The 12,159-nt window shown below is 56.7% G+C and overlaps 1 long non-coding RNA gene across 1 annotated transcript; it reads right to left on the bottom strand.

Moving 5' to 3' along the window:
- Positions 1-6,372: 6,372 nt before the first annotated feature.
- Positions 6,373-11,621, bottom strand: LOC125168663 (uncharacterized). Its single transcript, XR_007153244.1, has 3 exons — positions 11,550-11,621; positions 7,740-7,899; positions 6,373-6,762 (listed from the first exon to the last, which is right to left on the bottom strand). It is a non-coding gene; the product is annotated as an uncharacterized LOC125168663 (long non-coding RNA).
- Positions 11,622-12,159: the final 538 nt, after the last annotated feature.

Below are 12,159 nucleotides of genomic sequence, written 5' to 3'. Positions count from 1 at the left end.
TGCAGGGCCCGTCAAGGGAATTTGTCTGATTTGGGAGTTGTTTCTGGTAACTGGGCTGCGGAACGAAGCCCCCTTTCTCATTCTTAGAGGTGGCGGCCCTACTGAGTGCAGGGCCAACCCTGAAAGGTTCTACTCCAGTGGAGCTCATCCCGGCCTTCTCCGCGTACATCTTACTTTCCAGACTCAGCGCCTTCGCTCGTGGCTTGCCTTCTCTCAGCGTCCGCCTCTGGAACCCCCCCAAACTGGACTCCTTTGCTGCTTTTGTTCTGAAGGCTTTCTCGGATCACCACGATGTGTAAGGATCTTAGAGAGAGAGGGACAGAGAGAGAAAGAGGGAGGGGACGGGTTCTAAGAGACTCCGGGGGTTACGCTGGAATGTTCGTCCAGCAAGCATGCATCGAGTGCCTATGAGAACCCAACGTGGCGCCTACCCTGTGCCAGGTGCCGTGGTAAGTTCTCCGCAGGTCTGATCACGCTTAGCGCTCGCAGCAACCCCGCCGCCGTTTAGATCTGCGTTGGCGGTAGTCTTTAGTGTCATTGTCATGCACTTCTGTTATTCCTTCTGGGCGCAAAGTAGAATTTCACTTCCTTTTGTGGCCGGGTGGGGCCATGTGAACAGCTCCGGCCAGTCACTGGTGAGAGGAAGTAGCACATCATTCCGGGTTGGAGGATATTTCATTTCCCCCCCCCAGTATGGTGACAGGTCAACGGTGATTGAGAAGGTGACAGCTTTATCAGGCTGCTCTTGGTTGAGTGAGTGCAGGGAGCAGATCCTCAGGCTGACCCACGATGGACACGCAGCATAAATACATTTTGATTGTTTCAAGGCACTGAGGTTTTGGACTTGCTTGTTACTGTCGCATCACCTAGCCTACGCTGACCATTACACCGTTTGACAGACGAGGAAATCACGGCTGCAGGGGGAGGCACGGACGGGCCCGGAGAGGGCTGGTTGGATCGTTGATTGTATCCAATGCTCTGTCTGCCTGGCCGATGGTGCAAGGCCTTGGGGGCCAGGCAGACGACTGGACTTCAGGCTGTTATCTCTGGAGTGCAGGAAAGGGCTTGCAAACGGAGGAACAGCGCAGTCATACTTGGGCTTCCGGAGGATCATTCTGGCAGCTGCTCTTGGCTGAGAGGTCACTTGCTGTTTGCCCGTGTGGAAAGATCAATCAGGAGCCCCACTGAAAGCCGAACTCCCGGCATACGGAGACAGGCCCAGGGCAAGTCTGTAGAGCGGACCAACCATGCGTCCCCAGGCTGAGGGAGGCTGGTTGGAAGAGGGGCCTCCCAGGAGGGCCTTCTCCCCATCCAGGGAGGCCTATCGGCTCCCTTGTCTTTTTAAATGACCATAAAACAGCCCGGAAATGAATGCCAACTAACAAGGTTAAAGGATCCTTAAAAAACAAATGATGCCATTTTTTTCCCCAACTCACTGCTGAGTAAAAATTTGTCACTTCAGTAAGCATTTTATTGGTAATTACAGAGTTACTTTATTTGCATATTACAGAGCTGCTAGCCGGCCCTGGTGAAAACGCTTAATGTCGTTGAGCATCTTGGAAGGAATTACTCAACCCGGGGAGGGAGAATTCAGTAATTATTTCCTTAAAACTGGAATTTGCTAATAACTTTGCAGGGCATCGCTTTGTGCTCCCCGATACAGCAATTAAATAATAAGCAATTAGGTGCCAAAGTGACTCAGGCCCAGGGCCTACCCCCAAAGAGGGCCTCTGCCTGATTTCCTTTCAAGGGGAATTGAGTTAAAGTTAACCCTCTGACTCCTGAACTCGTGGGGAGCACCGATCCCTCTAGGGGCCGGTTAGAGAGGGCCGGTGCCAAATGTCCGAAGGGAGGGCTGACAGCCAGTTTGCTGCCAGGAGAGGCTGGCTGTCCTCCCCAGCCGCTCGGGGTCGTGGGGGCAGAGGCCGAGCGTGGGGCTTCTGGAATTGCACCGCGTGGGTTTGTGACTCGGGCCCAGTCCTTACCATTCCGGTGTCCTGGGCGGATTCCCCACTGTGTCTAGCGCCCCAGGTTTCTCATCAATAATGGGGTTCACGTGACTTGGTGGTTGTGGCGGTTAAGTGACATGCGATGAACAGCGTAAGCTCAGAACTCAGTCGAGGCTCAGTAAGTACAAGTGGCCTTGGCTTTGCCCCAGATCCCAGGTCTCTGCCAGCTACGTCGGGAGATGGGATTTGAACGTGAGGTCAAGAGCGGTTGCATGCAGTCAGCTGTCCCCAGATTCCTCTCCCTGCTTGTGAGGTGCACCAGCAGGTGGGTGGGGGGAAGGTGGTGCTCACCACGGGGCGGGGGGGGGGGCGCTCAGTTTCCTGGGATGGGATCCTGGCCCCCCCGACGTGGGCACGCTCCTTAGCGGGGTGACTTTGGGGTGCCCGTACACTCTCTGAGAGCCCCGGGCTCCTCGCCTGTAAACCGAGGAGAACGATACCCATCGGAGAGGCGAGGACGCCAGCTGTCCTGGTTTAACCACATAGCTTCCTGCCAGGCCCATTGAAACAAACAAACAAACAAACAGACAGACAGGCAAAAAAATCAGACGGAACACGGACCTGTTCTTAAAAAAGATCATGGCAATTTCAGACTTGTTCCGTCTTAATTTCTGATTGATACTTAATCAGCAGTGGCTTGGAACTCCTCGGCTTTTAGTCGCTCCCTCTGTTAAGTATTTAATGATCTGACAACAAACACCGGCGAAGATGCTACCTACCGAGGGCCCTCGATATTTCTGCGACCCGAGGGATCCTTGCGTGACGGGGCCGAGTTTACCCTCGGCTTCATCTGGCGGCAAGGTCTGCTCAGGTTTGCTGTGCTGTTTAATAATGCAAAATGCTATTCCGTGGAGGGGAGAGCACAGAAATGTATGTTTTAAAGGCCTCATCTTCCCACCTGCACACCAGGCCCGACTCTGCCGCCAGAGCGGGACTATTTAGTGACCTTCTGAGAAGGAAGATCGGACGAGATGGCAAAGGTCCAGCCCCCGGTATGGGCTTGACCCGCGGGTCTGTAGTGCTAGTCCCAGACACTCGTTTCCAGGGCTGGTCTCACCTCTTATTACACCTGGTTAGTCTTTGGCTTAAGGAAGAGGGCCAGGTTGACCTTCTCCCCGGCCCCGGGCGCTGAGAGGGTCTCGCTGCCCTTGGTCACTTCCGTCTCAACACAAGCTTCATAGGGTCTCAGCGTGGTCAGGGCCTAACACCAGAGGAGGTTAAAGGCACAGGCGGGACAGCTCTCAAGGCCAGAAGGCTCTCTGGACCTGAGCTGTGTGTGCCTCGTCAATACCTTCCCCTTTGGCCAAGTTCTGTCTTCCCCTGCCACACGGAAGCCACACATAGTGGCTAAGCTCTCGGGCTCAGAATCTCATCACACCCAGCGATGTCCATCCGCGCGGGCCTCCACCCTCCCTCTGGTGACTTAGATTTTGGGGTATAGCTTGATCACCTGCTCCTGAACCCATTCCGGTTTATTAATGCCGCCCCCCACCCCCAAACGGGGCTAATCTTCGTTTGTCCTGTGCAAGTCACTTCTGGGGGACCAGAAGCGGGGACCCCAGCCAGCTGCAGCTGGTGGGGTGAGCTCGGCCGCCGCTGTTCAGCCTGGGGTTTGCAAGGAGAGAGCGTTGCTGATCATGAACGTGGGTGGGAGATGGAGGTGGGGGGGGGTTGGGTAGGTCTGGGCAGGGGTTCGTCACAGGCTCTGTCCCCGAGAGTCTAGCAGGGGCTCAGGGGAAATGCCTCAAAGGCCCAGCGGATAAGAAATGTAAATCCACATGGAAATGTTTTCAGGGTAATGAGATAACGTGGCGCCTAGCCCTCCCCTTGTGAGCTGACCACGGCCGACTGAGCAGCCGACATCTTCCTGCCTACCTGCCAAAGCCCACCCCTTCTTCAGGGCTCCCCCATTTTGCCGTGTGTGGTGTTGGCACATCCACTGGGCAATCCGGGCTGTGAAAGTCTCTCGTTTCTGACTTAATCTGTCACCCACGTCGTCCACGGTCATTTAGCTCCTGCCCTCGGCATCTCTCTAGCGACATGGGGCCCTTGAGAGCCACCGCTTGCTTTTATCGTCCCTGTGTGGTCCCTCCGGGGCCTGCCCGGAGTAGGGGCCCACCGGTGGTCTTTGCTCTGGGCTGCGGTGGGCGGCGGGCGACGGAGGCAGGAAAGTCACCCAGATGGAGCCTTCACGACGGAGCCTGCCCCGGAAAATGTATGGATTAAAACTCCGACCTCGGATGGCAGCCGACCCCAAGGACGGTGGGGTGCTGGTACCTGTCTAACAACTTACTGGCTCTCTGGGGGGGTGGAGCTGGGGGGAGGGACCCGCTGGCAGCCTTTGCCCATTTCTGGGGTATGTATCTTCTCACCGTGGCCGATTCCAAGGTACCAATGCGAAAGCCACAAAACGCAGAGGTGGGCCCAAGTTCATGCCAGCCGCGCTCAGAAGCCGGTGGGAGCCGGCTCAGCACCCCGATGCATAATGACCTTTAGCGACTGACCCCTTCTGCTCTCCCGTAGTACCTGACCCCCTCCCGGGCCTCCGAGGCCGTGAGGTGCTCTCGTGCTCCTCACCGGCTGCCCTTCCCTCCTCCACGGATCTGGCCCACCACCGCCCACCCCTGAGCCGGGCTTCTCAACCCTGCCTGTTCATTATACTCCCTTAGGGCGTGTTGAGACCCTGGACCGCCCTGGCCTGTGCCCAGACCCGTTAAATCAGGATCTCTGGACCTGTAGACCGGGGGCTGGGAGCTCCCCAGGTGATTCCGAAGGGCAGCCAAGTTTGAGAACCATGCTTTTTAAAAAATTCTGATGGCGGTTCCCCTCCCCCCCAAGTCCAGCCAAACCAGGCCCCTCCGGCACCTTTGTGCGACTGCTAAGCTTTCCAGATGAAACCCAAGTGTAACCAACACTGCAACTCCCCTTCACAGAGGCCCCCCCCCGCCAACCCCGGGCCCTGACTCCGCCCCCCCTGCCCTCCAAATGCTTCCCCTTCTCCCCCAGGGGACCTCTCCTGTAACATCTCTTTCTCCCATCTGGGTTTCTGGCACTGATACCTCTCCAGAAGGTTCCCTGCCTTGCCCTAACCGCCGGCCGCGCCCCAGCTCAGCTCGCCTGGTCCACCACCCAGCCCACCCTCTGTTTGTTTCCTGTTTTCTCTGTTTATGTCCCCCCCCTCCCCGTCTCGGCCCGCGGCCCTCCCCCTTACACCCTGCACCTGCTCCTCCCTTGCTGTCCGCCTCTCCCGGCTCACATCTGGGGAGGTACGGGGTCCCCGGCTCTTCCATTCACACTCATCAGCCCCAACTGGTCCAGCCTGGGCTTTTCTGAGGGTTGCTTTCTGTACTCCCACTCCCGCAAGGCCGGAGGTGCGGGCTTCCTAAACCGCTCCCCTCTCAACCACACGCCTTGGCTCCCCGTGACCGGCCCCAAATACACAGACAACCCCCCCAGACCCCACCACCTTCCTCATCGTAGGGCTCTCTTACTGCGTGTCTTCACGTGGCTTACACCCCAGCCTCACGAGACTGCTCGATGCCCCCCTTCAAATGCCAGGCACCCACCCACCCACCCACCCACCCCACCCCTGCTCCCGCCGGCCATGAGCCTTCCTCTTTTCTGCACCCTGGGACATCTTTTTCACAGCCAAAACCCAGCTCACGTGCGACCTCTTCCATGAAAGCTCCTTCCTCCCCAACCACAGAATTCGTTGCTCTCCGTGGCGGGGCTTCGTGCCATGTTGTGAGCCGTGACCTTCTGGTTCTTCCCCTCCTTGGCTGACGTCGGTTTTTGTTTCTGTCACTTTCTCTGCATTATCTTTGTAGCCTCCCCCGATTTAACGAAGTACCCAGCAGATCGGCCATGTCTACTGCATGTTGGGATATACAGGGGTTGAATTCCCAATTTAGTATTTAATCATGTGTTATTAATGATTTATTTAATCATGACTCAACTAACAGGGGTTATGGGTTGACTGGAGTGCCCCCCCCCCCACCCATGTCTACCCTGAGGGTCTCAGTACCTCAGAGTGTGACCTTATTTGGCGGTAGGGTCTTTATAGTGGTAATGAAGTTAAAATGAAGTCCTTGGGATCCGTAGGACTAGTGTCTTTGTTGGAAGGGGATCCGGATCCCCAGAGATTGCTGGCAAACCACCAGAAGCCGGAAGAGGCACGGAACAGGTTCTCCCTCTCAGCCCTCGGGAGGAACCGAACCCGCCAGCAGCGTGATCTCAGACCTGTAGCCTCCACAGCTGCGAGACAGTACATTTCTGTCGCTTGGAGCCCGTCGCCGGGAGGTACTTTGTTACAGCAGCGACCGCAAGCAGGTAACTAACGCACCTTGGGACTCTGTTTCCCACCTCACAAAACCCAGCACCGGTTCAAAGATCATCTCATTCCACAAATGTCTACTGCTCGCTTGCTGTTGACAGGGCCCCGTCGTAGGCCCCGGGGACACGACAATAACCAAAAAAAAGACCAATTCCCTTCTCTCTTGGAGCTTCTTTGCCAGTGTGGGACGGGCATTCAGTAAACAAAGAAGTAACTCTCTCCTGACGACAGCCGCAAAGGATCCCGGGACACGGACCCCGCCTTCCATGCTTTCTTCCTCATTTGGGTCGCAGCAACTCATGGGTCAACATTCCCTCTCTGGGTTTTGCCTGCGTGGGGTCCTCAGGAACAAACTGAGATTTCCATGATCACCGCACCTTTTGCTTTCTTCTTCTCGCCCCTCTGGTTCACTATGAGCTCCTAAAACAAATAGGCACAAATAAGCGATCTGTATTCTTTGTCGAAGAAGCCACTGGAAAGCGTCGTGTGGAGCCGTGTGCTCTACAGGATGCGTGGTGACGGCGATTCCTCCCCCCCCTCCCGCCCCCCCGTGTATGAGGATATGGTTATTGGATGGGGGAGAAAAGGGTATTTGCTGTTTCGGGCAGAAATAGGCTCACGGGCCCTGAGTAGCTGAGACAACAGGGGCCCCGGGCATGGCGCTCAGGCTGGCGGGGGCTCGGGCAGAAAACTCTTCCCGCCAAGCCGGGGAGCCCTTCCCGGACCCGGGGTGTAAGCAGAGCCCAGCTGCCTAAGGAGCTAGGACAGTGAGAGCCTGCTTGCAAGCCAAGCCACCGGAGAATTTTTTTTTTTTTTTTTTCTGGGTGAAGAATCACAAAGGCTCTAATCTGAGAATCTATAGAATCTTAACACCTCATTTACCCGGTGTCGTTTGGGAGTGAGGAGTTCCACATAAGTGAGTTTTCCAGATAATTGAACTTTATTCCCTTAAGAGCCAAAGCTTCAAGGAAATTAACCACTTTGACGGAAAGCTTTCTAAAATCCGTTGCTCTGCTCTCAGACCCTGGGCACCCAGACCGATTTAGCCCCTTTCCCGGCAGCCCTGATGGTTAGGAGTCTGTGTCAGCTTCTGGGCTGGGATACTGCTGCTTCCAGAGAGGCGTTCTCAGCCCTGGCTGCACGGTTCGAATCACCCCCAGGGCTTAAAAAATCCTGATGTTCCGGGGCCCCACCCCGGACCCTTTTACTCAGCATCTCTGGGAGGCAGAGCAAGCATGAGCGTTTACCAAGTCTCCCAGATGATTCCAAGGTGTAGACGAGCTCGAGAACGGGTCTTCTAGGACGTGCTGGGCGTCTTGCAAGGATGCCAAGCACAGCAGTGATGATGGCACAAGGCCCTGCCCCCGAGGCCGACACTCAGCTGGTGACCCACGTACCTCCTGTTCTTCCGTCTTTGCCCGTGGCCGCAAAGGCCTGCTCTCCAGATGGGGCGTGGCAGGAACTTTCCACCCTCACTTAGCCGAACAGTAGTCAAGACGTCCAGGTCTATCTGGTCCCAGACCCCGCTTTGCGAGGCGGCCTGGGCCAGCGCTGAATCTGGAACATTTTTCCATTATTGCTTTGGTTCCTTCCTTTCTCCTTTATGTATGTATGTATGTATGTATATATCTTAATGTTTATGTATTAACAATAATTTTTTTAGATGCTTATTTATTTTAGAGACAGAGAGAGACCGAGCACAAGCGGGAGAGGGGCAGAGAGGGAAGGAGCCACAGAATCGCAAGCGGGCTCCAGGCTCGGAGCTGTCAGCACAGAGCCTGACGCGGGGCTCGAACCCACGAACCATGAGATCATGAGCTGAGCCACCCAGGCGCCCCAATTTATTTATTGTTGAGAGAAAAAGAGAAAGAGCGAGCTAGAGAGCATACGCGAGAGTAGGAGACGGGCAGAGAGAGAGGGAGACAGAGGATCTGAAGCAGGCTCTGTGTGGACAGCTGAGAGCCTGACTCGGGGCTCGAACCCAGAACTGGGAGATCGTGACCTGAGCCAGGAAGACGCCGAACGACTGAACCCCCCCGGTGCTGCAGTTCCTTCCCTTCTTCATAGCAACACCCTCTCCCTGTTGCTTAAGGGCCTGCCTCACCTTCTGGAACTTTCTAACCAGCTCACTGGGATTATAGGCACACTGAGCACATGGGCTCTGAGCGAGGCCTGAAGAGAGGACCTTTTCTGGAGAAAGTGCATGTGAGCTCTGGGCCATAAGCTTTGGAATTCTGCTTTCCTTGTGGGGGACCCAAGAGAAGGCTGTATAAATAAATCAATTCACTTCTCTGCCTTTAGCCGGCCCCGGGGCACAGCCAATGTGCTGCTGTCTGTTCTGTAGACAGCCCGGGCTAGGCACCCCCCACAGCGTGGAAGGGGTGAGGGAGGCCCTCCTTGAGTCATCTCCTACCTCTGTCTGTCCTCCGCTCCCCGCTCCCCCTCCCCTCCTTCCTCGCCTGCCACCCTGGGCTTGTCACCAGCCTCTGAACTTGTCCCAAACACCCACGTGCTCTTCCCTGGGAGCCCTGCCCCCACCTCCTTTGAGCAAACACTTCCCAGAGCCTCTGCCTGTCAGGGAGGTCCCTGGGCCCTGTCCAAGGAGCCCAAATGGCTCCAGGATCAGTTTCTCCATCTGTGAAATGGGCGTGGCACCACATATCTCACGAAGTCATAAGCAAATAAGGCACCTACGACGCCTGGCCCAAATGAGCACTCGAGACGCAGTGGCTCGTGTTCCTAGAGGACGGGATGGAACCCACGGGGGTCTCCATCCAGGCCACCCTGCTTTCTTCTCCCGCCCCATTCGTTCTGTCCCAGGCTGCTGGGCTGGTTGGTTCTTTCTTAGAGCCTTGCAGCTCAAATAAACATCCATTCCTCCCCAGCTGGCCCTTGGCAGGATGAGGAGTTTGCATATTCCTGTGGGTGGAGAGGTGGGTATGGAGGGGGCGGGGAGGGACAGCAGGAGCCAGGAGCGGGCCAGGCCCAGGATTTCTGCACAAACGGCCACAGGGGCACCCTTTTCCCTCCAAACCTTGGGGCCGTCCTCTCCGTGCACTTGGCTCACCTCCTGTCTGTCTGGGAGCTTCTCCCCGTGCCTTTGTCTGCTCTCCCAGCGCAGGACATGGGCCCTCGAGGGTGCGCGGGGGGCCCCCTTCCACCCCAGGTGGCTCCAGCTCAGAGCCAGGACAGGTTGTGCGTCCTGTAACCACCCAGGGCCCCCAGCCTCCCGAACGCAGACCTTGAGAGGCCCGAGCGTGTACAGGCTTCCGAATGCAAACAAGCAGCCAAGTATTTCCAAACCTGGTATTTCACCAGCAATGGCCCTTCAGAGGGGCCCAAGATACACAGCGCGGGTGTTTGCACTTGAAAGGGTGAGAGGCCCAGCCCCTCCCCCCACCTCCCCCGCCAACCCGGGCTCGGTGGCCAGGTCTTCCCTGTGTCAACAAGGGAAAGGAAAACAGCTTGGCTGTGTCTGGGGCGACCTGACAAAGGGGTTTTCCGACTGGGGCTGGAGGAGAGGGAGGGCAGGGCAGGCGGCTGCCAACCCCCCTGGGCGCTTCCTGCAAACGGCGTGGAGACCTTGGGGCTTTCTTGCGAGCTCAGGGAAGGACCTCACGGGAATCCCCCAGAAATGATAATAATAGTTCCCGGTGACGGTGACGGGGCGGGGTGCTTATCCCTTATAATCCTGCTGAGGTCTGCACCATACATTGTCCCCACGCTACAGATGAGAAGACGGAGGCCCGGAGGAGATGCTCACTCGGGGGTTGGTAGAGGGCGGAGCCCGTTTCGGTGCCCCAGGCAGGACCAGTATGTAAAGCTGGCTCTTCCCTCTGTCCCCCTTCTCTCCAGGGCTGCGGAGCCCCCACCACGGTGGAGGCACTGAGGTCCTGAGAATTCACAGATGCATAGAGCTGCCCGTTAAAAGCAGGCCAGCCTTGGGGGGTCCGGGTGGCTCAGCCCTTTAAGCCTCTGACTTCGGCTCAGGTCATGGTTTACGGGTTCGAGCCCCGCGGCGGGCTCTGTGCTGACAGCTCAGAGCCTGGAACCTGCTTCGGATTCTGTGTCTCCCTCTCTGTCTGCCCCTCCCCCCTCATGCTCTGTCTCTCTCTCTCTCTCCTTCAAAAATAAATAAACATCAAAAAATAAAGCCCTGTGGTCGGTCATGGCCGCGTGAGGGGACACTGGTTCCCAAGAGCTTTATTCACAGGTCATGGGATCGGGGACAGGAAGCGATCACCTCTGAGGGCTATGTTTGCAAGAGGGGCCGGCTGGGCTAAGTCCTGAGAAAGGAGACAGGAGTCGTATTTGCCTGCAGGCCAGTGGCCTGCCACCCCGCACACACGCTGTGTTCGTGGGGACAGCAGGGTGGGCGTCAGGGTGGAGAAGGAGCCACCCCCCCTCCCGAGGTGCGGGACAGGCGCAGTGGGGTGGGGCTGGGCCTCGGTAGAAATCAGTGGACTTGGAGGCTTCCCCGGGGCCGGGGGGAGGCGGTGAGCTGCGGGGGCTGCGGTCCTGGGGGGTCAGGGAGACACCGAGGGGTGACAGGGCCCTGAGGATCCTGTCAGGAGCTTGCTGGGCACATCAGCCCCCAAGAGGACCCCGGTGACAATTTCTCAAGGCCCCATACGGGTAGTGTGGATAGCGATGATACAGTGGAGGGCCCCCAAATGTGCTCAGAACTCGCCAGTGTCACCTTTAGGGCAGTCCCTTCCCGAGCACAGGCATGGGATGATGCGGGGAATGAGGCGGGGGGGCGGGGAGCAGGTGGGTAGGGGAGCACTGGCCGATGTTTTAGGAGACTGGAGCACTTCCTGGAGTGATCTCGGGGAGGCCCTTTCACTTCCCTCCGTGGATCTCAGTTTTTTTCAGCACAAAGTGGGGTAGACGGGATGATGAGCCCCAAATGCTGGCCTGAACAGAAGCTCCCGTGTGGAGAGGGAGGGGGGAGGGGGGTTTGCAGCCAAGAGTCTGTCCTGCTCGCACCAGGACGTGGGACAAGCCTGGGCCAGGAGAGCAGCCCGTGACGCGGGCTCTGCTCTCTCCCATGTAGGGCGTGTAACCACGGGCAAATCATTTCACCGTTGTAAACGGAGATAATCGTCCCTCTCCTGGCTCACTCACGGGGTTACCGTGGACATCAAGTGAAGTACTAAGCGTGAAGTGTCGTTCAAGCTGTAAGGGTTGGTCTAAAGTTGAATCACCTTCCGGCTCCGGGACCGTAGGGAGCATTGAACCCCATTCTCTCATATTCCAGAAGATGAAACAGAAGTTCAGGGGGCGCCTGGGTGGCGCAGTCGGTTGAGCGTCCGACTTCAGCCAGGTCACGATCTCGCAGTCCGTGAGTTCGAGCCCCGCGTCGGGCTCTGGGCTGATGGCTCAGAGCCTGGAGCCTGTTTCCGATTCTGTCTCCCTCTCTCTCTGCCCCTCCCCCGTTCATGCTCTGTCTCTCTCTGTCCCAAAAATAAATAAACGTTGAAAAAAAATTAAAAAAAAAAAAACATTAAAAAAAAAAAAAAAAAAGAAGTTCAGAGTGGCTGTGACTTGTCCCACGTCCTCTGAGCAGAACTGAGACCAGCTTCTAGATGCAGTCTTTTCCCTTTGACCACCGCTCTTGCCTGCTGATTCATTTTTGTCACAGAAGAAAATGTAACCGGCCCCCATCTGACCCTCGGTATGGAACATCTCTTTGCCTTCAAAAGAAAGGAAGAAGAAGAAGAAGAAAAAAATCCAAACCCCAGCAACCACAGAGCACTTGCTTCTCAGGAAAAGCCACTGCCTGCTGCCACCGGGAATGTGACGCAACAGAAACCG

The sequence above is a fragment of the Prionailurus viverrinus genome, chromosome B3 (genome assembly GCF_022837055.1).
Source record: "Prionailurus viverrinus isolate Anna chromosome B3, UM_Priviv_1.0, whole genome shotgun sequence".
In the NCBI taxonomy this organism is placed as follows: Eukaryota; Metazoa; Chordata; class Mammalia; order Carnivora; family Felidae; genus Prionailurus; species Prionailurus viverrinus.
This window is presented reverse-complemented; position numbering and strand designations above follow the sequence as displayed.